Source organism: Dipodomys spectabilis, unplaced genomic scaffold (genome assembly GCF_019054845.1).
Source record: "Dipodomys spectabilis isolate Male_0828 unplaced genomic scaffold, ASM1905484v1 ptg000066l, whole genome shotgun sequence".
In the NCBI taxonomy this organism is placed as follows: Eukaryota; Metazoa; Chordata; class Mammalia; order Rodentia; family Heteromyidae; genus Dipodomys; species Dipodomys spectabilis.
In genome coordinates, this window is record NW_024870743.1 from 3,671,955 (window position 1) to 3,696,814 (window position 24,860).

Genomic DNA, 24,860 nt, shown 5'->3' on the forward strand with positions numbered 1-24,860 from the left:
GGGCCCTCCAGGGTCTCAGGTCCCGCTCCCAAGATTTATCACGTGCTGGCTCAGCTGAGCATCGCTGTGAGAAGCAGGACACCCCGGCCCCCGTCACCCTGAGAAAGCCCCTCAATCCATCCCAAGCATCTCAAGCCAGATCCTGTCTTGTATCCTAAGCCTTTTGATTTTTAAAGAAGGAAAACAAAAATGAAGCATTTTTCTACAATGTTACTCTTGATCCAAAGGAAATTGCTTTGGGAAAATGATCCAATTCTATACCGATAATTCAGATGTTTTCTCAGACAAATGCTAAACATGACATGGCTTGAAATACTAATCTTACATGCATCTTACACAGAATGTTCAGGGTGATGTGCGTAAAGTATCCTGTGCATGTCACCCACCAGCAGAACTCCTTCAGTGCAGTCATTGTTATTAGTGGGTTTAGAGAGAGGCCTTGCTGAGAATGGATTATCTCATTTAAACAGGAAAGGTAGAAGGTTACCCTGTGATACACCCATCTGCAGATGAGAATGGGCACCCAGAGCGGCTAAAGTCTCATCCACACTTACTGCCTGCCAGCCAGAGAGCCAAGCTGAACCCTCAGGTCTGCTAAGGCCATTCTGAACACCTCCCTCTCTACTTCTGTCTCTCCCAAGTCTGTCCCTCATCTCATTTCAATCCCACCATAGCTGAACTAGTTTGGGTCTCACCTACAACCCCAAAGACTCTATCACAGCTATTTCCCCTGTTCTGATGTCGCTGGACTCTTAGGGGCAGCCAGGCCCATGTCGGACTGGGAAATGTCCTCCTTCGCTTGATCTTTCTGTTCAGGGCTTAAGCGGTCCCTTGTGTCTTGCACAAAACCTGACGATACCCAAGAGGAAAACAGAACAGATGAGAAGGATGAGCTGTGTGGTTCTGCTTCTAAGTATCGCTTTCTTTCTTCATAATCTAGGTCCACCAATAGATTAGCAAATGCTCACCATGACATTTAAAGCATAGGTCATGTTGGGAGTTAGGTTCAAGGCAGACTGCTGCCTTTACCTGAGATCCTGGACCCTCCCAGTGGGTGTGGCCTGAGGTCTCCTATTAGCATAAGTTCCCACTGTGCTTGCCTGTTCTGGTCCAGCCCCCTGTGGGTACTGTGCTAGACAGGGAAAGACCCTTGGCCAATGATGGCCCACACTGGGGACAACTCCAAAACTCTGCTTGGTGACATAAAAGTGAGCTTCCTGTTGGGAGGGTCACTGGTAGAGGGGGTAGGGAGGAAGCTCCCTCTTTACTGCTGGCCATGCCAGGAAATAAAATGTAAAATGGGACTACATAGCCAAATCTGAAGCACAGAAAACACCTTGCAATGCCTCCGAGAGAACATGGGGCGCCCCAGGAAAGGGGCCCACACTGCCTGCAGTCATGTTCTGACTTCCTAACACACACTGCCTGCAGTCATGTTCTGACTTCCTAACACGTGACACCGTTTGACTTCAATGCAATTTTTTAAAAATCTCTTCTCTCTTTCTCTCTTTTACACACACACACCCCAGATATCACTCGCAATGAAAGTGTCCCTCAGCCTATTCTATAGCACTCCAGGAGGTCTGAGGGCCAGGCCTGGTCCCCCCACCCGCAGCCCAGGGTGCTTTCCACAGGGCATGCCCCAGTCCCTGTATCCATCTGCCCACCAGAGCCAGTGAATCAGCAGGCCACCCTTTCCCCATGACCAGAGCTGTCGAAGCTGAACTGGAGAAGCAGTAGCAGCTGGCAGGAAATGGGTAAGAAACTGACCACAGAGAAACTGTAGGCTCCACAGAGCCGGGGCAGATAGCCTTTGGGTCAGGAAGTCACACTGTCAGGCCCCACTGGTACTCCTGACAGATTGGGCCAATACAGTGACCTCATGGTGGGAGACAGACACCAGCACCAGGCAGGCACAGCCACAGAAGGAAGAAGAAAGGTGGGGACAAAGCGTGGAGCCACCAGGCCACACCTTAACCTGTGAGGGCTCCTAGAGTCCTGGGTAAAAGGCATGGCTATAATGACCCAGAAGTGATACTCTAGCCAGGCTGGGAGGGCACCCAGTTAACTATGGCCCATGCATCTTCTAACAAGGGTCCCTAAGGCACAAAGTGCCAAGTGTAAGGCAGGGAAGGATCAGAAGCACAAAGCGTGTGGTGATGGTGGCACTAACTCCCAGCCCCCAACTTCCAGACATGCCTGCAGCGCACCGCCAGCTCAGAGCGCAGCTGCCGCCCAGAGTGAGAAACCCACAGCTGGCCACGTCACAGAGCCCGTCCTCTAAGGCTCCCAGACATGCGAGGAGGTGGGTCCGACTGGCCCCATCTTGGCCCCATCTTACAGATGGGCAAACCTGAGGCTCGGGTCTGAGATGGCACCAATCCCACACACAAGGTCAGCCTGCAGTCTCTGTCTTGGGCCTCTTTTTACACCAAGGAGAAGGGAAGAGGACAGAAGGGAGGGGGAGGGGGAGCAAAGCGGAGCCGTGCTGCCAGCGCCTGATCCACGTCTAGGGAAAACACTAGTGCGCCCATCAGCATTTAAGAACATCTCCCCAGCCGCCCAGGAGAACACCAGCCCGGCACCACCCCAAGCAGCCCCCTGGGCTAAAAGCCTTCACTCTTTCCATACCCCAAAGCAGCCCCGGGGCTTCTCAGGAGACGGCTAGAACAGAGCACCCTTGTGAGAAGCTGTCATGACAGACAGCTGCAACGTTTGCCCTTGAACTTGTGACCGGGCTGCTGCCCCTCCAGGGGGGAAGGGCACAGCTGGGATGGTTTGGCTTGGGTACCCCTGAAGCACGGGGTGGGGGTGGGGTGGGGGAGGCTCCCCTTCCTGTCTCAGGCCGCAGAAGCACCTGCCTCACAGAGCATGTGGTCCCCCCAGGGCTGGCGTCCAGGCCATCGCTTGGGTTAGCAAGACGGGGTTCCGCTGGTCTGACTCACCCTCGTTCCTGGAACTGTCTGAAGGCGGGAGAGGATGCTGTGGGTAAACTCCAACTGTATCATCTGGGCTGGGGCCGGTAGCAGATGGTCCTTATAAAAAAAATAATACTTCCACGCGGGCTTAAAATAGCACAGCACGCACCAGCAGCTGAATGGGGAAATGCAGGCACTGGCGGTTCACGTGGGAGTGGGCACCGCAGGCTGGAGGTGGGGAACTAGAGCCCAGGCACCAGCTGGAGTGAGGCCTGAGAGGCAGAGGCAAAGCCTTGGCACCCAGCCTCAACTCGGCAGAGGGGGGATACAGCGAACCCCACGATCCTGAAGTCTCAGGACCTTCCCTGCCACCACAGTGAGCCTGGCAGAGTCACTGCCCTGAGACACAGCCGGGAGGGAGGCAGAGGCTGCCACCTCCACCAGCCTCCCACAGGAAGCCGGGAAAGCCTCTTCACCCACAGCCAGAGGTGGGGTACCACATAGCACCAGCTATTACTTTAGGATCTGGGTTGACCTGCTGGGACCTGGAGAAGGTGTGAGCAAGGCCTGGGGCCGCTGGAATCTGCCCCAGAGAGACTCTCCGAGCTGCCTACTCTTGGAGCAGGTCATTGCCTCTCTGTACCTCAGTTTCCCTATCCGTAACATAAAGTGGACACAGCAACCTGGCACTATGAGTGCCCTGTGAAGCAGGGACACGAGAGCCCACAGCCATCCCTCCCCACGTGAATCTCTTTGTCCTTCAACTCTGGGGAGAATCTGAGCTCAGCGCTCTCCCTCTGGCAGCCTGCTGTGTGCACCTGCAAGGAAGGACCTAGAAGCTGCTGCACCTGCAGGTAGGAAGACCCGCCCAGTGAAACCCAGATGCACAGGCCCAGTGGGCACACCTGACTCCCTCCTGCAGCCCAGACCCCCGGGGCCAGGGTCACCATGGCCTGTGAGAGCTGGACCTTGCCAACACCGGGCAGAGGTAAGGAAGCTGAAGGGAACCTGGAGGCCTGAGGTCACTCATCCGGGACAGCAGGCCCACCTCCAGCGGAGGCTTCCACTGACCTTGCCCTGTGTTCTTTGAACTTCAGCAGTGGGGTGAGCTCCTGGGGAGCAGGCTCTGATTTGTAACCAGTGCCAGTTCCCAGGGTGTGCATGCCAGTTTTATCGCTGAAAGCCGGGTCGGGAAGGAAGCACAGTCCACTGCTGTGAGCACCAAGGTCATGCAAGGTGAACAGACTGCCCTTCACACAGAGGCCTGCTGCTGGTCAGGAGACAGCTTAGCAGGGGCTGGCACTAAACTGGAAGGCAGCAGAGCCCTAGGAGGGTGGGGCAAAGGGTGGGGGTTAAGATACTCCACTCTGTTTACTAGCTATGTGGTCTCCATTAAGTTACAGGATGACTCTGAGCCTCATGGGTAAAGAGAGGATGACAGTAATACCTGGCTTAGCAGTGGAGTTCATCTTTCTTTCTTTTCAGCACCTGGGATTGGATCCAGGGCTTTGCATGTGCCAGGCAAGCACTCCCTCACTGGACTTATTTTCCAACTTCCTTGTTTTCACTTTGGTTTGAATCCAGGTTCCACTAGTTCCCACCCCCCACACACACACACTTCCCCCACCACCCACCACCCACCCCCCGCCCCAGGCCTGCCTTGAATTTGTAATCCTCCTGCCTCCCTCTTCCCAGTAAGTTAGGGTTGTAGGCATTTATTACCATGCTGGACCATGATGATTCCTCTTGTCACCCAGGTTGAACTGAGAGATGACTAGATTAGTGAAACACACTTCCTTCCTCCCCACCTTCTCTCTCTTTCACTCTCTCTCCCACCACCTTCCAGAAACAGCAGAACCAATTATGGGACCAAAACCTCTGAAATCATGAGCCCAAATGAATTTCAAGGGCAAAGAACTTGTCTGCATTTTGTCTGTGCCCTAAGACTTTGTGGGCGAGGGAGAGGGAGGCTGAATTTAAAGGAATTAGCTTGGCAGAGGATATTTCAAAGCAGTCTACCTTTCCAGCTACGGTATGGTTATTGTTGGTTGCTTTTAGCTGAGTTTGCAATGAGCACTGTAAGAGCAGAGCAGAAGGATTTATTTGAAAAACCTGCAGTTTACGTTAAGACAATAGGAAAGATTTGTTGATTGCTTCCCAGGACTTGGCTAGATTCTGCCCATCCCAAGCTCAAGGACGTAAAGATTGTAACGTATTTTAAAGGCTCTATTTTGAGAAGAGACCTCCAGGGTGCCCTCCTCCCCTAGGCCACTGAGGCAAGTGTTTTCAACACAGCAGCCATGGTTCAAGAAGGCCCGGATACTCCTTGAGCAGGGGCAGACCCTGGTTTCCACCGCATTATGTTGGTTTTGCAGGCATGCAGAATGATGAATTGCAGGGTCAAAGAGGCTTCCACCCAGATTTCAAAGGAAGGCCTGGGAGGCCATTCAGCGTCTGGCAGGATCGGGGTCCCCGCAGGCAGCCTCTGAGAGGGCAGCGCAAGAAGCTGTAAGGCTGAACCCGAGATTGCAGCCGAGACCCAAGGGTGTTGGCAAACACACAGCCGCTGCTGAAGAAAGCTATAGGCAGGAGCAGAGCCAGCCCAAGAGGACAGCCAAGCGGCAGCAGCTGAGAAGGCCACCAGAGCAAGCTCCTACTGCAACGCCATGTGCCCCAGTTGCTGAACACGGCTCTGTGGGATTGAATGTCTGTTCTGGAGGATGGCTAAGCGTAATTGCCAACTTGATTGGACTAGAGGTGCCCAGGAGATCAGTAACGCCCCTCTAGGAGCCAGCGAGGCTCCACGAAGGTGGGTAGATCACCTCGGGAGGAGCACCGCCTAGGCTGGGGGCCAAGATAGAATAAAAGGGAGTGAGGAGACGCCGGCATGCCCTCTTTCTCTTGCCCTGGCCTGCTCCAGTCTGGCATGCCCTCTCTACCAGGACAGACTGAAATCTCGATGGCTGGGAGCCAAAAGACATCATTCCTCGTTTCCGGTGGTTTCTATCAGGTGTTCTGTCGCCGCAACCAAAAACTAAGTAAGTTAACTGACACGGTAATCACTTCATGGCAGCAATCGATGCCTATGTCGTGTATAAGAATGTGAACACAGCTAGCGGAGCGTTGGAAACGCTCCCTCCCAGACGTGATTTCCCTAAGACTCCTCCAACTACTTCATCTTCCTCCTCTTCATCTCCCTCCTCTCACGCACCTCATCACAGGGCAGCTGACGGGCCCCATTCCCTCTCCACCCATCCATCAAGCTGGCTCCTACCAAGCCACCAAGCCACCAAGGACCCAGAGAGATTCCGTCCCCAGGCCAGCCCACACCGCGCCTGGCACCCCAGCAGCCTCGGGCTCGGCTCCAACTTTCACTTCCAGGTCTGAGTGCCCGGGTCTGTGACAGCTGGGTCCCCTGCCTCTCCTTCCGCCTCTCTCTCCTCTACGTGTCTGTTACGGGACTATCACCCTTTATCCAGCTAGCAACTGTACCGTAGCTTCTCTTGCCAGACTCCCTGGGTCAGTGAGCCCACGGCCTCCAGGGCCATGGCCACCAAACTTTCCCGCCCTGCGCCTCTAGCCCCGGGCGCCTACTGTCTGTCCAGCACCTCCAGCTCACCTTCTCCTAACCTGAGCCCACGGTGCCTCCCGCGGTGTCCTGTCTCCACCCCTGTAAGTTCCAGAGTGGCTCCATCCTCCCATTACTATTGTGTCCTTCCTCCCTCCTCTCCAGAACCTGCCCCATCCCACGTCTCCCACCCGTGTCCGGCCAATCCATGCCTCTGGTCCTGTGCACCCTCCTCCAAGCGAAGCCCCGTCTCAGAGGCCCAGAGTACGGCCTACAACCCTTCTCTGCACCTCCACCTGCACCCGTCTGCCCTCCCCATCCTTCCAGAAGACCCTTCAGTTCTCAGAGGCCCCACGCCTCTTAGAGCACTCCTCTACTCCCATTTCATGTTCAGCCCTCACATACGCCATCGCCATCCCAAAAGTTCCATTCATCCTCTCCCCTCCCCTGACCCATGACAGGTCTTGTGTGGTTGCCCCAAGCTCCTGGGACCTGCCTTCACAGCAGGTGATGTCATTTTTAACAAGTCACTTATTTGTGTGGCCAATTAATCAGCCTCTAGGCCTCTCACTAGACCTGTGATCTTAACGTCGCAGTTGACTGACACGTAGCCCTGGAGTCTGTAACCTCTGACCTGTAACCCATTTGAGTCATGCAACCCTGCCGTGAGCCACCCTCCTTGAATGGCAAGGTCCCCCTCCCCGCCTCAAATGCCAGAGACACTCCCAGACATTGTGGCATGCACGTGAGGCCCTCAGTCCCTGCCACACGCTCTCCCCGGGAGTCTGGACACCTCCGCAGATGCCTGCTGCCTTGGATGCTGGGAGCTACGGACACAGGACCTCCGTTCAGGTTTACTCAATCCTCAGTATCCTGTAGAGTTCTGGCATGTAGTAGATGCTCAGCAAATTATGCTGGATGGATGGATGGTGCTGAACAAGCTGCCCCACCACCATGGGAAGGGCTACAAGGACCTTGTCAGTTGGACTCCGGAAGCCATCTTGAACTCTCAAGATAGGGCATCTGTCCATAACTCAGTCAGATAAGACCCAAAGCCAGCAGCGCTGTGGCCTCACTTTCCTCTGGAATCTCAGGGCACAGGGCAGGACCAGGGGAGGAGCCGCGGCTGGCGCCTCTCTCGTGGTCAGCATCTCCGCTCTCTCCACTTGCTGCCAGCCTGCCCGTGAGCCACGCCCAGTGGGAAGCAAGCCCAGCCGGCACGGCACATCTGGCTCAGGGCTCCCGAATTCCAGCCTCAAAACCTTTGCTCTTGCCAGGTGCCGGCGGCTCCTGCCTGTCGTCCTAGCTACTCAGGAGGCTGAGATCTGAGGATTGAAGTGTGAAGCCAGCCTAGGCAGGAAAGTTCTTGAGACTCTTATCCCCAATGAACCACCAAAAAGCCAGAAGCAGAGCTGTCGCTCAAGGGGTAAAGTACTAGCGTTGAGCAAAATAAGGCCATGAACAGCGCCCAGGCCCTGAGTTCAAACCCCAGGATTGGTACCAAACAACAACAACAACACAAAAAAAACACACTTCCTCCGGTTTTCAGCTCTCTCTGCCTGGCACACTGCTGTGCCTTTTTCCATATCCGCTGCTGCTGGTGGAGACCGAGTTCTTGGCCATGTGGCCCTCTCCTTGGGAAGCCCACATGGATGGAGCCTTCCTCCAGCAAAAGCGATTGGGGGAGCCAGAGGTCAGCCATCGTGTGGTCTGTCACAGAAGCCACGTCTCATTGTTTCCCGTGGTCCTCCACAGGCCCACCACAGCCAGGGGAGGGCAGGACAGGAAGACATGGGGCCACTGTTCAGGGGCCACTTACCATGCCAGCCTCAGGAAGAGACGGAAGCCCACAGATGCTAGGCAGACACCCAGCTTCTTGACCTGGAGTCTCTAGAGGCCCAAGGATCCCGACTGTGTTCTTAAGAGAGAACACAGTAAGAAGTAACCTTGGTCACAGTGACCTTGAAGAAGGCTGAACTTGCCTTCCAGCCTGTGCCAGTTCCCACAGACTGAGTGCTGAGGACGATGCACAGGCCTGACTGAGAGGCCCCGCGTAGGTGACCTGTGCTGGCTTCAGGCTGGCAGCCTGGCCCCGCCCCCGCCCCTCCACCCCCTCTCCAGAGGACTGGGTCCATCCCCCACTCCCCAGCAGATCCATCTTTCCTTTCCCTCTTGTCACTCATAATGAAGACCTGCCCAGGGGTTTCCACCATGAGGTCCCGGCCAAGGCCTCACAGGCTCCTTCTGGGAGCCTGGGTCCAGACATTCAAGTCACTGCTCAGACCCCGTCCCCCAAGCCCAGCACCCAGACTGGTGTCTGGTACTCCAGACTGTCTTCCTGTGGCCCGCACTGTCCCTTCACCCCACACGCCCTCTGCCTCCCTGTGTTTCCACCCATCCCGCTTTTCCCTTCTCCTGCCCTCGCCTGGATCCTGTGGCCTTCAAGGTCACGCTCGGGCCCTGCATGTTCTGTAAACTCCCCTGGACTCCTCCAGTGCTCCACTGCTGGACGTGGTGAGGGACAGCCCATTCTCTCCAAGGTCATTTAAATTCCAGACCTCCTGTGCCAGCAGACAGCCCGGGAGAAGCCATCTGAGCACCCTCCTGAGCACGCCTGTCCTCATGAGCTAGCTACTGGTCTGGGTCACCCAGAACTTAGCCTTCCAGGCCCTCCCCCATGTGGAAAGGTTCTCATTGCCCTTCCCTCTGGACACCTGCTTCTATGCGGTCCACGCCTGGCCAGGCAGCCTTCCGCAGGCCCTGAAACTCCTTCTCCCCAGCCTCTCCTCCCTCACCCCTCGCAGCAACACACACACAGCCTTGCGCCGGTGATCTGCAGCTGTCAACTCTGCACGGTGGGTGCAGAGAACAATAACGCAGCCATGGTGTGCAACGGAGTAGTCCTCTCCACACCTGGAGAGGCAGTGGCGAGAAATCCAACACCCAAGTACAAGGGCGCAGCTCGAGCAGACCCGCTGCGGGGCTCTGTCGGCCTGCACAGCACCACCTGCCATCCCGGTCAGCCTGGAGCTCAAGTCCCTCTGGCGAGCATCCTGTTTCCCCGTGGCTTTAGGTGATACCCATGCTAGTCACCACGGAGCTTCCTAGTTAGCTACTGGGTGAGTTTCTTTTCACACACCGTTCAGAAATAGGTTCTGCTGCTCACACGGCAGGTGGCTTTAAAATAGTGTGCCATCCCAGACTCTTAAAATGACAGACGTTTACTTCTCAAAATGAGAGAAGCCAGGTGCCAGTGGCTCACACTTGTAATCCTAGTGACTCAGGAGGCTGAGATCTGAGGATGGTGATTCAAAGCCAGCTCAGGCAGGAAAATCTGTGAAACTCTGATCTCCGATTAACTACCAAAATGCCAGAAATGGAGCTGTGGCTCAAAGTGGTAGGGCACTGGCCTTGAGCAAAATAAGCTCAAGGACAGTACCCAGGCTCTGAGTTCAAGTCCCAGGACTAACAGAACACACATATATGTGTGTAGATATATACACATATATCTATGAAGAAAGAAGGAATAAAAAGGAAGTAAACTCTGACATCAATAAGAAACTATGGGGAGGAGTAACGCATAGAGCTTTTATACATAACTGAAGTTAAGTTTCCTGCAAACTTCATGGTATCTACAAAGAAAAAAATAGCCAAGAAAAAGATAAGTGGGAAACAATTGCCAAGGATATCACCTCAAATAAACAAATGAATCAGATCACAAGGTGAACAGCCTCTCCTTCCCTCTGCCAAAAGGCATTAGTGCCACCGGGGTTCTGAAGGGGACAGAAGACACATCCAGGGTGGGCTTCAATGGGACTTCCAGAGGCGCTCTACCACCTAGGTGCATCTCCCTGTCTGCCAGCTGGAATCTGGGGCCAGATGATCAAGAGTGGCGCTGCCCTGGGAGAGGCGGTGTTCTTGGTGGTGCAGCAGGAATTCAGCAGACATAGCTCAGATAGGCGGGTGAGAACAGGACTGATGGCGGAAAAGGAAGTCCACAGGACAGCCCAAAGCTCAGAGAGGCCCTGTCTAAAACCATCAGGACTCCCATCCAGCCTGATGCACAGCCAGCCCGGCCGGGGCTGGCAGGGACACCCGGGTACCTTCTTCAGGATAAAAATCTCACCCATGTTAACACAAGTCCTCTCAACTGCCGCCTTCAAGGGTGAAGTCACCCCTGGAAATCAGCCACGCACAGTGTGGGAGCCTTAAATGAGCACCGCAGGGAGAGTGCGTGTGGCTGAAATTACAGGCAGCCAGAAATGCTGCCACATCACAAGGGTAGTGACAAAGGAAATGTGCTCAGGAGACATTACTCAGTGAAAAAGAAATGGCCTCAAAGTCACACAGAGAGTTCGCCCAATTTTGGCCAAAGGAAAGAAATCAAGGGTATGTATAGGTATAAAATGAAGACGTTAATACTAGAAGAAAGCTAATAGTAAAAGAAAAGATGGGCATTGCTAGCATGATAGGTTGTTCCCCCCCGTCCCCCCTCTCATTTTCCAAATTGAATGCTATGAATGTGTATCCATTTTCTGGAACAAAAGAAATGTCTTGGGTTTGCCTCTCAGACCCCAGTTCTCACCGCACTGAGTCATAGCTCTAGTGCAGAGCTTTTGTGCAGTCTGTTAGGGCTTGGAGGCCTGGCAGCCCCACAGGTGTGGTCTCTCTGGGGAAGAGAGTGGAGGCTGCTGCAGGTGCACCCATGTTCCCACTTTCTGGGCCTTCTTGTCACCTGGGGAAGCGAGTGCCAATGTGAGGAGGGTGAGAAATCTGCCCCCCAGATCCCCACACATCTGAGTGGCCCCTGCAGGACTGGAGACCATGGCAAGTTACAGGTGTGTGTGTGTGTGTGTGTGTGTGTGTGTGTGTGTGTGTGTGTGTGTGTGTGTGTGTGTGTGTGTGTGTTACAGGGTGTGTGTGTGTGTGTGTGTGTGTGTGTGTGTGTGTGTGTGTACGTGGGCTTGAACTCAGGGCCTGAGCACTGTCCCTAAGCTTTTATGCTCTATCACTTTGAGCCACAGCACCATTTCTGGCTCTTGGGTAGCTAACTAGAGATAAGATTCTCACAGATTTTCCTCCCCAAGCTGGCTTTGAACCACAATCCACATAGCTAAGACTGCAGGTGTGAGCCACTGTGCCAGCAGCCACATTAATTTCATACTAGAGTCTCCTCTGTGTTTCACAGTACGTCCAGGAGCTCACGTGGACATGTGCAGCCCTTTCCAGAACATTCGGGACACACCCTCCTCGCTTCCTGCTCCTTGTAGTCCTGACCATTCTGCCTGCTACACATGACCTCCAGTGTACCCTGCAGACATGTCATGAAGATTCACTCTAGGAAATAAAGTCCTGGCTAGCCACAGATTCGTCTCCTAGCCTGGGTTTCTACATCTTCAGTTCTTTGTTTTAGTTCTTTTTAAGCAGTTGTACAAAGGGGTTTCAATACAACCTGTCAGTTTATGAGTTCAATGCATCTTGATCAACATTGCCCCTTGCCTCCTCCTCCCCACCTCTCCAGCCCCACTAGCTCCTCAGTACACACACATATGTACATTGAATATTATGATTGCTTTCTCCTACCCTTCCGTTCTCTGCTTGTCTGCCCCTCCCCTCAGCCCCCTCCCAATAATACATGTTCCAGCTTCCTAGTATTTGTTTTGTTGGCAAGTTAGCTGTTCAAAGGAGTTACCCCACAGGGCTCTTCCCTGCGTATACCTTACTTTAGACAATGTGTGTACGTATGCATGTGACTCTCCTATGTTCACATATGTATTTATCATTTAGAGCTAACTCCCACACTTGTGAGAAAGAGTCTCCTTTGTCTCTCGGAGCTTGACTTACTTCACTTAGCATAATAGTTCCATATCCATCCATTTCCTTGCAAATGACATATCATTTTTCCTGACAGATGAGTAAAATTCACACACATATGCATATATGTGTGTGTGTCACGATTTTCATCCATTGAAGGGCATCTGGGCACTTGTGTGCTTAGAAGATATTGCTCAATGAAAGAGCATAACTTGGCCATGGCAAACAGCATAGCAGCGGCCATGGGGCTGCGGATGTCCCGAGCTGCGTATAAAGAGGGCTCTCAATGCACAGAATGGCTTCCCCATCTCGCCCAACCACCCAACGCACAAAATAAAATCAGCTTCAGAGGCACAAGCCCCAAAGGAGGAAGAGCCGTCACTAAAAATTCCCGGAGGACACTTTCCTTCGTGGCCATAAATTGCAGGTGAGCCATCTTACCTAGAGCACTGGTTCCTCTGAGAGCCGACCTGTCACCATGACAACCTCACAGCCGCCATACCTCAGAGACAGAAAGCACCTCTGAGGAGAAATCTACTTAGTAACACATCACATAAACTTCTGCATTTCTCTCAGAAAGCTAGGCCTCAGTATCCTGCAGAACAATCTAGAAGACCATGCCACAGTCAAAAGTGGCCCCTGCCTCACCGAGGTCTCTAGGTATGACTCGGGGGCTGAGCCAACTGTTCTCACAAATAACTGCTCCTGCTGGAGTGCTTTGGCTGGCTGCCCTACCCCTCGGGATGGCACGGGCAGCAGCTGCTGGCCCCACTGGGGCAAGCGAATCCCAGAAGTTGCCTACAGCGGCCCAGAGGAGAGGGCTTGGCTGGCTCAGGAAAGACGTCCAACCTTCACACTTGCTCAGATCATCTCGAGCAGGAAGCACAGTGGCCACTGCCATCATTTCCTCTCGAATCCCACAGGGAAGTTTTTGTCCTTGCAGGGCTGAGCCTGAGGGGAGCAGGACCACCGCAGACCTTGTTGAAGGTCTGAGCTGGATGTCAGTGATACTGGCCCTCCGTCCCACCTGCAGGAGAAGGACAAGATGCCTCTGCACAGAAGACAAGATGTGGGGTTACTACCGCCGGCCCAGTGCTGCAGGCCGCACGTTAGTGCCTCCTGTTGCTAAGGGAAGCCTGGAGACAGAAGGAAGTCAGTGGCTCAACCTTCAGACTTCAGCACTGTGACCCTCCCAGACCCTACGCTCCTTGCTGGTAGAAATCTCCTCTCCATTCCTGATTCCACCGTGCCTGGCCTAGTGCTAAAATATGCTAAATTCCCAATAAACATGATGGATAGGAAGGAAGGTGAGGATGGGAGGAAAGGCAGAGGAAGAGCTTAATTTTTTTTTTTTTTTTGGTCAGTTGTAGGACTGGAACTTAGGGCCTGAGCCTTGTCCCTGAATCTGTTTGTTCAAGGCTGTTGCTCTACCACTTTGAGCAATAGTTCCACTTCTGGTTTTCTGGTGGTTACATGAAGATAAGTCTTACGGACTTTCCTGCCTGGGCTGCCTTTTGAACTGTGAGCCTCAGAACTCAGCCTCTTGCATAGCTAGGATTACAAGCATGAGCTACCAGTGCCTGGCTAAGAGTTTAATTGTAAAAGAATAAAATCTTGCAAGAGGGAGGACTGAAATAGGATTTATGCTTATTAAAGTATATGTCTTAATCTTGTCTAAATGGACACAAAATAGAGACTACATGCCAGCTGACAGAAAGGAAAAACTTGGGCTTGAGGCTGTATGCATTTCTGTAAACACACAGGCTTTAGAACCCCACTTTGCCTATCAAAACCTTCTAGAACCAAAGACTCTTATGGATAACTGAAACATATCATTTTCAGTATGTGGTGGTTAATTCTATGTGGGGCCCTAATCTCCAGATACTTGGTCCAACATTTTCTGTATTATTTCTGGATAAGATTTATATTTGAACCAGTAGAGTCAGAGTAGAACAGATTACCATGAAAACAAAGTAGGCCTTATGAAGACACTGAAGGCTTAGATAGAACAGACCACCTCTAGATCCACCATGCCTTTGGATCCAGGACTCTGGGCTTGAGTTTCAGCCCTGGTCTCTCTCCATCCCATAGGCCCATCCTACATATTTGAATGTGCCAGGATATCCCTCCATGATGAACACATGCACACCACACACACACACACACACACACACACACTATTCCTATTGCTCTATCCTGTAGAGAATACTGGCTGGCACAGGGGGAAAGGAACCACACTTTGTGGCAGATGACGAACATGGCATAAGCCATGATTTACTACAACACTGAATTTGAGCAGAAACTGCAGGTAAATGGGGTTATGAACAGGGCTCAGCCATACATCTTCACTATGAAAAGTGCACCTACAGCGTACAGAGTATGGTGGTGCCCACCTGTAATCCCAGCATTTGGGAGGGGAAACATGAGGATTGCTAGTTTGAGGCCAGCCTGGGATGAACAGTAAGTTCAAGACCAGCTTGCATTTCATATTAAGATGCTATCTCATAAGACCAAGGGCTGGAGATGTAGCTCAGTGGGAAAGCACTTGCCTAGCACGTGCAAGGCCTTGAGTTTGAACCCCAGCACCACAAAAATAAGAATAAATAGAAAGTAAGTACATCTACCAGGTATCCACCTAAAGACCCTGAATAAGAACTTCTCCAGGATCCATGTTTAACGCTGCCCCTCAGTCTCAATGAGCCAAACATTTGAGACAGGAGGAAGAGGAAGGTAAAAAGACACAGAAGGAAGGGAGGGAGGGATTGCTTGTCGGGGCCCAAACCCCCACCAGGCAGTCTTTGGGAACGCACCACCCCAACCCAGGGCTGTGCCTTCGACGGTATCTCTTACCCATGAGCCTCTGCAGCCGCGGGCCAGCCAGGCTGCCCCAGAGCTGCTGGGCAGCATTGCCTGCCAGCCCAACCCCCTCTCCCCACTGACACCGCCTGCTCCCCACTGACACCGCCTGCCCGGTCCTCGCCAAGGGTCACCTGGGCCCACCTCCCTCCGTCACCGCCACCCTGCCACCTGTCTGTTCAGTGTCATGAGGCTGAGGGCTCAGCTCTGCCAGCTCCCCGTGAACGAGGACAGGACCGTGAGCTGGCGCTAGCTGTGTCCCCTGTGAATGAAGGAGTCACCGCTGGATCCCGTGTGACCATGCTGGCAATAGCAGCCAAACCCCAAACTCGCAGGAGGCGGTAAGGAGAGGGGGCAGAGGAGGGATGGGCTCTGAAGAAGGTCGCCCCTGAGAGAACCACTCTGGCCAGCCGGGCACCAAACAGAAAACCCCACTCCGCCCTGGCGCATCCTGAAGGAGTTATTTAGGGGACTGGGCACCCAGACTTCACGGCACTAACAAGGCAGCCGCCAGCACACAGCGGCTCACAGACTCCCCTTTGGCTTTGTTTAATAATTACTACCTAGCCAGTCATCCTAGCTACTCAGGAGGCTGAGGTCTAAGGGTCTTGGTTCAAAGCCAGAAAAGTTCATGAGACTCTTATCTCCAATTAACTACCAAAAGGCCAGAAGTAGATCTATGTCTTGAATGAAAAAGCTAGGGAAGAGTGCTCAGGCTCTGAGTTCAAGGCCCAGTACCAACAAACAGAGAGGTGGGGGAGGGAGAGGAGGGAGGGAGAGAGGGAGAGAGGGAGGGAGAGAAAGGAGGGAGGGAGACAGAGGGGAGAGGGAGAAAGAGAAAGAGAGGAGAGAGGGAGGGAGAGGGAGAGAGAGGGAGAGAGAGAGAGAGACTGCATTTAAATAGCTCCAAAGAAAATTGAAAGTCACCAAGCAAAGAAAGGCAGTGGAGGGAGAATCAGCTGTGACAGACCACAGATCTCAGGTGTAGCTTCCTGCAGGGTCCCCTCCCCCCCCCCCAGAAGCCTGTGTCCCGGACACACAGGAGCCGCCCTCCACCCCGCAGGGACCCAGGCTTCTGTGGCCACAGCTGATTTGTTTTCCTCTCACAACATGGGAAGCTCCATTCACTTCTAAACTGATCTGTTCCAGGGAGCATGCACAATGCCTGCGGGATCGACCCCGCACGGGGGAAGACAATCTACACCCAGAGCGGCCAGCGAGTGCTTTAAGTACTCCACCAAGGATACCTGTGGTTGCTTCCTCTCTCCCCCCACGCCCTTTCAGTCCCCTGTGGCTCGTGGGAGACACCGTCCCCTCCTCAAGTCCAGGTTGCACACCTTAGAACTAAGTTGGGCCCTGATGTCCTGGGCATGAGGACCTCAGGCCAGGTACAGAGTTCCCAGCGGCTTTGTGGCCAGCCGGGGACTTGGCTTAGTGTGAGCCGCAGGTGCATTAGACCCTGGCAGTCTTCAGGAAGCGGGCCAGGTGCACCCTGCCTGTGACCCAGGATGAGACCACACAGGCCTGCTCACAAGGGCATGTCATTACACCAATCAAGCATGGTTTGGGCAGCCAGCACTTCTACAGACATTCTAGGCTTTCTGCAGAGGAAGGACAAGATGGCTCCCAGCCCAGCCCCCCACAGCCCACCGAGCAGCCAGAAGCCCCTTTGGAAATCAGAACCACTGGCAGTGAAGAGAGGGCCTGGACGGCTGAGCTGTTCCTGCCTTTGTGAAATTTCCTTCTGTGTGCTGTTTTTCTCATGTTCCCATGTTTTCTCCCCAGCACGGGGCCTCCGTGCGATCCCTTCGCTTTTCCACTCAAGGCTAGCCCTCTACCACTTGAGCCAGAGTTCCACTTCCAGCTTTTTGGTGGTTAATTGCAGATCAGCACCTCACAGACGTCCCTGCCTGGGTGGCAGTGAACTGGGATCTTCCGCCGGCAGTGTCTGGAGTTGCTGGGATTACAGGCGTGAGCCACTGGCACCCGGCTTTCACTGCACTTTGAATGTATGCTAATTTGTCTATACTTTTTTTTACCCTCCTGAATCATTTGAAGTCCTTTCTCCCACAGGGAGGACACAAAGAAATATGCAGTGACATGGCATGAACTGGCAGCCGTCCGGTTGTCACCTGACTGGAGGGCACTGGGGTCCGGCGAACACATCTCTTATGAATCGGTCTCTGCGTAGAAGCCAAGACTTGCCCTGGGAACTCTGGAGAGCACAGACCCGATGAGGAGGCCGGTCCCTCTGCCCTGTCCCACGCCGGGTCCCGCCCGGGCCCAGCCCTGGCCCTGGTCCATGTCTAGAAGGCTCGGGAGCAGCAAGCAGCCCCAGCCGCCCAGCCCCTCGGCTCTCACCTCTGCGCACCGGCCTTCACCTCACACTTCCCCTCCCTGCTCCACCCCAGTCCCGGACCCACTGGGAGCCCCTGAAACCTTTCACAGCCTCACCATGGCCTTCACAGGGCTGTGGTGGGGCCTGGGACAGGACTAAGTAAATGTTTGATGAGCAAACACCATCTCAATTCTTCCCTCCAGGACTTCACTCACCCAAACACACAGCCTGCGTCCAAACAAGGCCGGTGGACAACAGCAAGACCGTCACGGCGCCGCGTGGCAGCTGCCTGCCTGGCTACGCTTTTCCAGTGTCTGAGCCCAACTCCCCGCCCTGCCCACTGCCTCCTAACCAAAGCAGGACTCCTGCTGGGAGCTGGGGGCCTCTAGTCACAAAGACCACCTCCTCCAGGAAGCCTTCCGTGGTCTCTGCCTATGCATTCAACCAACATTTCCCGAGAAACACCTATCATGGCTCAGGTACTTGGGTGAGTTGAGAACAAGCCACACACGGGACCCCTTGGACTGCAGCCCTGCTAGGATCCAATCAGGACAGCCAGACCCACCTGGCACCTGTGCCCACAGCCACTCCAGCATCCACAGACGGGCAGCAGGGGGCAGAGCCGGCTGGCTGGGTGACTGAGGCTCTTCCTCGCACGCATGAACACCACGTGGATCTAGCTGGCTGCCCAGATCTCCCAAGCAGGTCCGAGGATGCTGAGGTCCCAGACAGCTGGGTGAGGCTCTGGGCAGTGGCAGCTGGCGAGGGAGAGGAGAAGGAGCAACACGAGCTCTGGAACACAACATCTTGGCACATGACTTCGCTTCTCCGTGTGCATCCATTTCCACGTGGGCACGAACAACCATGACGCTTCCTGTTGGCGAGGGTGCGGTGCTGACTGAACAAGAGGCGCGTGCAGGCAGACTGCAGGGCCTGCCTCAGTAGCCGCTGCTCATGTTTCAGCCGTCATGTACCAGAAACTTCCTAATCCTGTCCCCGTCCCCACGTTCAGGTAAGACATTGGAGGTACCTCGGTTTCCCAAAGCCTCATGACCAAGGTCATGACCAAGGTTGCCTTTGCTCTCAAAACTCTCAAGCCAGGCAGGGCACTGATGGCTCACCCCTGTAATCCTCGCTACTCAGGAGGCTGAGATCTGAGGATCAGACGATGAACTATGATCCTCATAGTTCAAAGCCAGCTTGGACAGGAAAGTCTGTGAGGCTCTTAGCTCCAATGAACCACCAGAAAACAGGAAGTAGAGCCGTAGCTCCAAGTGTTAGAGTGCTGGCCTTGAGCAAAAAGAGCTCAGGGACCGCACCCAGACCCTGAGTTCGAGCCCCATGAAGAACAACAACATCTCAAACCAGCAGAAGCCGAGCCTCTCCCCAGCGGCCAGTAGCCAGCGGTCAGCGGCCAGCCAACCGGCACCCACCTTGCCTTTCCCAGATGGGCCTGTCTGCAGAGACCCTCCTCCCTCCAGGTTTGTAGTGAAGGGAGGGCGGGAGGGGCTGGAGAGCAAAGCCCCAGGTACTGTAAATGGAAACTCTAACGGACAGCCTGCACCTGGTGTCTTTGCTTCCTGTCCAGGGCCTGTGTGCACATGGCCTCACACGGGCTCACCCGGGCTCACTCAGGCTCCCAGGCATGGTTCCAGGGGGGGCCTGGAAGGAACGAGCCTCAGCCCCGGTGGCAGGAATCACAGGACAGCTGGCTGAAGCCTCAGAGCCACTCACGACCGGGCCTGATGGAACTGTGTAAACCTGTCCTGTGGGCGTCCTGGAAAAAGCCCGGGGCGGCCTTGATGTCAACTCTGAGCCAAGCTGGGCAGCCCGTTCTCACAGAGCCCTCCAGCCTTCACCTGCGCTCCTGGAGGGAGCAGGGGTGCTGCCCTGTGTAAGACCCTGTCTCCCCACAAGCTCCTAGGGGACTCGAAGGAGACCAAGACCTGCCTGGCCTGGCTGCAAGCTGCAAGGTGGCACCCACAAAGCCCTCTCTGAATTCAGCCCCGGCTCCCACAGCCGGGACCCTGAGCGTCTGCGTGCCCACCCCAAAAACACAGGCATCGCAAGGCAAGTGGGGCTCAGAGCACCCCAGACCTTGCGCAAGGCCATGAGAAACTGGAAGGGCAGGACTCAGAGCGGAGCAGGACTCAGCCCAAGGCTCTGGCGCTCGCTCTTCTCTCCTCCCTCTCCTCCTCCCTTCTCTCCTCCTCTCTCCCCTCTCTCCTCTCTTTCTCTCCCCTCTCTCCTCTCTTCTCTCTGTCTCTGTCTGTCTCTGCATCTGTGTGCGCGTCTCTCTGAGTCTCTGGGCCGTGTCACCAGCCACCAGCTGTCCCCTAGGGCAGAACACCAGGCACTGGCACTGGTAAACTCCAGGCACCCCGGAAGCCTGGTCCCTGGCCTTGAATTATAAGCAGAGGGGTGGGGGGGGGGTGGCACAGTGGTGTGCAGACAACCACCCACCACCATCTCAGCACAGCTGACCTCAGCTGTTACAGAGAGCCGGCAACCGGCTGAGGGGAGGGGACCCGGCTGGCTGGGAACTTTGGTGGCCAGCCTTGCCACAGACACAGCCAGAAGGGCCACAGAAGACAACATGGCTGCACGGGAGGCGCTGGGAACCTGGGCATCAGATCACGCCCCTTTCTGAGGCTCAGACCTGGTGCTGGGCTGGGTATAAAGTCTGTGCCAGTTTACTGGAGGCTGCATCCCTGCTGGCACCGGTGGCTGCCGGAACCTGGGTGCGGGAAGGCCTGCGGGAGAGCCTGGGCCTCCCGGGCTCACTCTGAGCTCCACGGCGCCCCCACCAGGAAAGGCTGAGCAGCACGACTGAGTTATCGTTTGCCATTCCCCAAAATAGATTCCAGCCCTCCGGGCGGTCCAGGTCCCCTGCTCCAGTGCAGCAGCCTGACTCACAACACCGCCCTCTCAACTGCTAGAGCCCTGGCCCGAGAGGCCTCTGTGAACCAGATGACCACACTGACAGCTCTTCCCGCAAGAAAGTTCCAGAGGGGGGTAAAAAAAGGCAAATATAAGGGCCAATGGTTGAGCAGGGGTCTCCACGGCTCATAAGAAACTGCCTCCAGTTCCATACACAGCGAAGCTCAATCTTCTCCCACCTGAACCCTGAACTGTGTCCTCTTCTTTCCCCATCGTGGGGTCTGGCTAGGTCTCCCCAGCACAGCTCTCATCCCTGCAGCCCCTCCAGGCCAGGTTCTAGACACCAGGGAATTCCACAGACAAGCTCCCGCAAGCGGTGCCAATCCACGCAAAGGGCCAGGCCCGCGTGGCTCTGAAGCACCCCAACATTACCAGGCAGGATGCCAGGAGCTGCGCCCACGGAGCAGCAAGAACAAAACCAAAATGGAGCAGGCTATTTTTATCTGCCTGGAGATTTGTAGCTGAGGACCCCACCCCCACCCCCACCCCAACACATGCATCCTGCTAAAGGATGTCCCAGGCTCTGAGCATGCACACTCACACACTCACACTCACACACACACACACACACACACACACACACACACACACACACACACACCGTGAGCCCTTCACCCCCCCCCCTCCCCTAACCCTCCCCAAGGAGTTAAGAAAGTAGATCAGGTCAGAGCAAAGCATTCTTCATCCTGCCATCTCCCCGGGAAAAAACTAATTAGTTGCCAAATATTCAGAATGGGTAATTGCTACCTGAACTAATAAGGGCAAACAGCCGGCAAGAAAACAGTGGTTTACCAGTTCTTCGCTCTCCTCACCCCAAGTTCCAGGCTCTGCCTGCAGTGGAAGGCAGAGCTCCTGCTGATACCAGCCAGAAAGGGGCCATGACAGATGGGGGGCTGTCCCCCAAACCTGGGCCAGCCCCAGCCAGAGGCGGGTAATTTCTGTCGCCTCTTGTATACACATGGGTACCTTTACTCAAATATGTGTGCACATATACACACACATGTGCGCACACAACATATAGGGATGCACACACATGTATTTCTATGTACTATATTATAGGCACACATGCTCACATACACTCAAATGTGTGTGTACACATCATATTCATATGCACGTACATATGCATACTACATTATATACACACCACACACACAACCAGGACAAGACACCCAGAGAGAATTCATCGAACCAGGCTCCTCACGCAGGAGGGTTCCCCAAGCCGCCCGCAGCTGCTCAGCCCTAACTGGGGACACTGGGGAGAGCAAGGCAGCCGGATGAGCGGAGGGAAGGGAGAGAAAGGAGAGGAGAGGTGAGCCCAGACGGAGGGGAGCTGGGCTGGAAGGAAGCCTGAGCAGGGCCTGACCATGACGCTGACTCCACCAGCACTTCCTGGGGCCCGCGGACCCCCAAGTCTCCCCCTAGATGGGACTCGCCCTCCCCAGCCCAATCACGACCTTGCTGTGTGATTCCAAACAGATGACCTTGCCAAACCTAGGTCTCCGCTGATAGAAAAATGTGATTCCACGTGATCATTCGAAGGTTCAATCTACGGTCACCACAGCCACACCCTGCCCCTCCGCCCCTCCGTGCCACCCCCTTTGCTGGCGTGGGCCGTAGTCAGGGTATACGTCAGGAGGGGGATCGAAGCCGGGGACCATCTGCCCCCCCCCCAGCACCACAGCCTGTGAGCAGCCTCCGCCCGCCAGCGCTCCCTGGAGATGCCCCAACTGCCATGCACCTTGGCCCAAAGCAATCAGCCATGGAAATTGGGTCACCGCAGGCCACTAGGAACCCGGGGTCTCGTCCAACGATCTGCCCACGGGGTGTCGGCCTCCACGCGAAGCTGCGTGACAGAGGACTGGCTGGCATTAGTCCCACACCGCGGTCCCATCCGCTAGACGCTGGTGTGGAGTGATGCTCACACCTGCACCACGGCGGCCTTGGCCCCCTCTGGTGAGGGCGGGCTACCTCCCTGAAATGTCTTCTGCCCTCTGTCCCATGGAAACCTCCTCGGGCCTGTCCCAGACTTCTCAGCTTTGGGTTTTACAGCCATGGCTGTAATGGGGCTAATAGGCAGCTACGTGGCAGTTTGTACACATCCAGCCCCGAGGTGGGGATTGTTTTATGCATCGCAGTCAAGGTTCATATTTACAGAAAAACAAAGTCTGAAACACACTAAGTTCTCACTGTGGCCACCTCCAAGGGGCGATTTGGGGAAATATTCTTAAACTTGTAGAATGCAATCTTTGAGAAAGGAATAACCATGAGGAGAAACTTTCAAAATGAGGAGACTCCTCCAGCTCTTCTGGGGCCATTCTTGAGCTCCTACAGAACTGGCCGGGGGTCTCTCCACGGTCACCCACTGTGAGGGACAGACAGTGCGCATGTGCCCCACAGCCTGCCACTCCCAGCCAGCTGCCGGGGAGGGGGGGCCGGGGAGGACCACATGGGTCTCCCCCAGGCTCCTGGCCGATGTCTCCCGATGGCTGAATTCCGCCTAGGCCTCAGTTTGTCTCCTTGAACATCAAACGGGAAGGATGTGAGCCCTGCAGCAGGTCCCAGAGGGCAGACGAGACAGAGCAGCGTGTGCAATTGCTCAACACCATCTGGCTGCCTCCTTCCTCAAATGTGGCCCGGACACTCTTCCCTCTCAGGGGGAAAAAGAAAACCCACACGGCTTCCTCCCTGTTTCCAGCCTCCCCACACAGCCTGCCTGTCCGGCCTATCCTGGGGCTACGAGCACCTAGAGGTGGCCGAGAACATTCTAGAGGCCATTCTCCCTGAGGAAGAACCCCTGACCTACGTCAGGGCTCCAGCCAAGACCAGCACAGTTCAGAATAATTGAGCATTTAAAAATCTCCTTTGTGATCAGTGGCGGAGCAATAAACAGATCAGCCAAGGGTTCTCAACTTTTTGTTCGTTCGTTTTTCAAGAAAAACTCAATAAAACTAGGAAGACAGATGCACTGTCACTGCAGTCCCGCAGCGAGACTTGCTTTTGTTTTTGTTTTCCAGTACTGGGGCTTGAACTCAGGGCTGGGTGCTGCCTTTAGCTTTTCCCCTCAAGGCTAGCTGTCTGCCACTTGAACCACAGCTCTCCACCTCTGGCTTTTTGCTGGTTCCTTGGAGATAAGAGTCCCACAGACACGTCTGCTCCGGCTGGCTTTCAACCTCAGTTCTCAGAGGTGAGGCTCGAGAAGCTAGGATTACAGGCGTGAGCCACCAGCTCTGAAGTAAACTGGACTTGTAAAATAATCCCGGGGGTGTTTATGGAGTTCACTAGTTAGAGCCTCCATGTGTGTGCTCCTCCCCCATGGCTGTGGGGAGGGCCCCGGGGGGGGGGGGGGGTGGACCAGGACACCCAGCCAGGCTTCCACAGAGCTTAGAGGGGTTGGTGTGCTGGCCTCCCCGTTGGGGCTGCCAGGCCTGGACACCCCTCTGGACGCTCACCTGTCCTCCTGCCGGCGTTCCCAGGCCACCTAGGTACAGCACTTAGAATCTCAAGTGCCTACTCCAGAAACATCAAAGAGGGCATTTCCACTGCGCCCTTCACCCGGTGACCTGGAAAGTCCAGAGAGCTTGCAGGAAGTGACACAGGAAGTCCCGCCCCCAGAGAGCTTTCAGGATGTGACGTGAGAGGTTGGCTCTGATCAGTGTCTCACTGTCCCACCAAAACCTCCATGGCTCAAATTCTGTTTCTTGGGCCGGTGAGATGACTCTGCCATTGCAGACAGGCAGCTAGGATGCCTGTACCAGGACTCACACGTGTGTGTGTGTGTGTGTGTGTGTGTGTGTGTGTGTGTGTGTGTGTGTGTGTGCCACTTGAACCACAACTCCACTTCCAGCTTTTTAGCTGAAAGGTAAGAGTCTCCTAGATTTTCCTGCCCAGGCTGGCTTTGAAACACCATCCTCAGATCTCAGCCTCCTGAGTAGCTGGGCTCACAGGCGTGAGCCACCGGCGCTGCTCACCCCGTCTCGCGGCTCGGGGAGCCTCACACCTCCAGTCTGCGTGGAGCACTTGTAATTTTAGAAACGCGGCCGACGGTGGGTAGCAGCACACCCTCCGAGTCCCCCAGCCCGGCCCCTGCCCAGGCTGCGGATGGCAATATTTTTAGGCCCTATTCAAGTTACCCACCCTGGCTGCCAATGAAATATTAATTAAAGGTTACACTTTCAGCTTTCAGAAAAATAATTGCTCAAGATAGCAATTATATTTTTTGTGTAATAAAACCGCACCTTGCTGTGCAGTGGAATTAATAATTCTGAGCCTCTTGTTACAGGGGCGCCATCAAAGCGGGAAGAGGAGGCGCGCCGGGAGGGAAGCGCAGATTCACAAAGAAAAGTGGTGACTTCAAAGAGCAGCCGTCTACAGTCAGGGCTGGGGACGTTCCTCAAGGTCTTTAGCTCCTCGGGCTGGCTGCAAGAGT

At 54.8% G+C, this 24,860-nt stretch overlaps 1 long non-coding RNA gene across 1 annotated transcript in view; it reads right to left on the bottom strand.

Moving 5' to 3' along the window:
- The window catches only part of LOC122108847, a 75,650-nt gene extending 51,651 nt beyond the window's left edge, over window positions 1-23,999 (bottom strand). Inside the window, exon 1 of the long non-coding RNA XR_006147637.1 lies at window positions 23,884-23,999. This is a non-coding gene — a long non-coding RNA (uncharacterized LOC122108847). The remainder of the gene's footprint in view (window positions 1-23,883) is intronic.
- Between the last annotated feature and the right edge of the window lie 861 nt (window positions 24,000-24,860).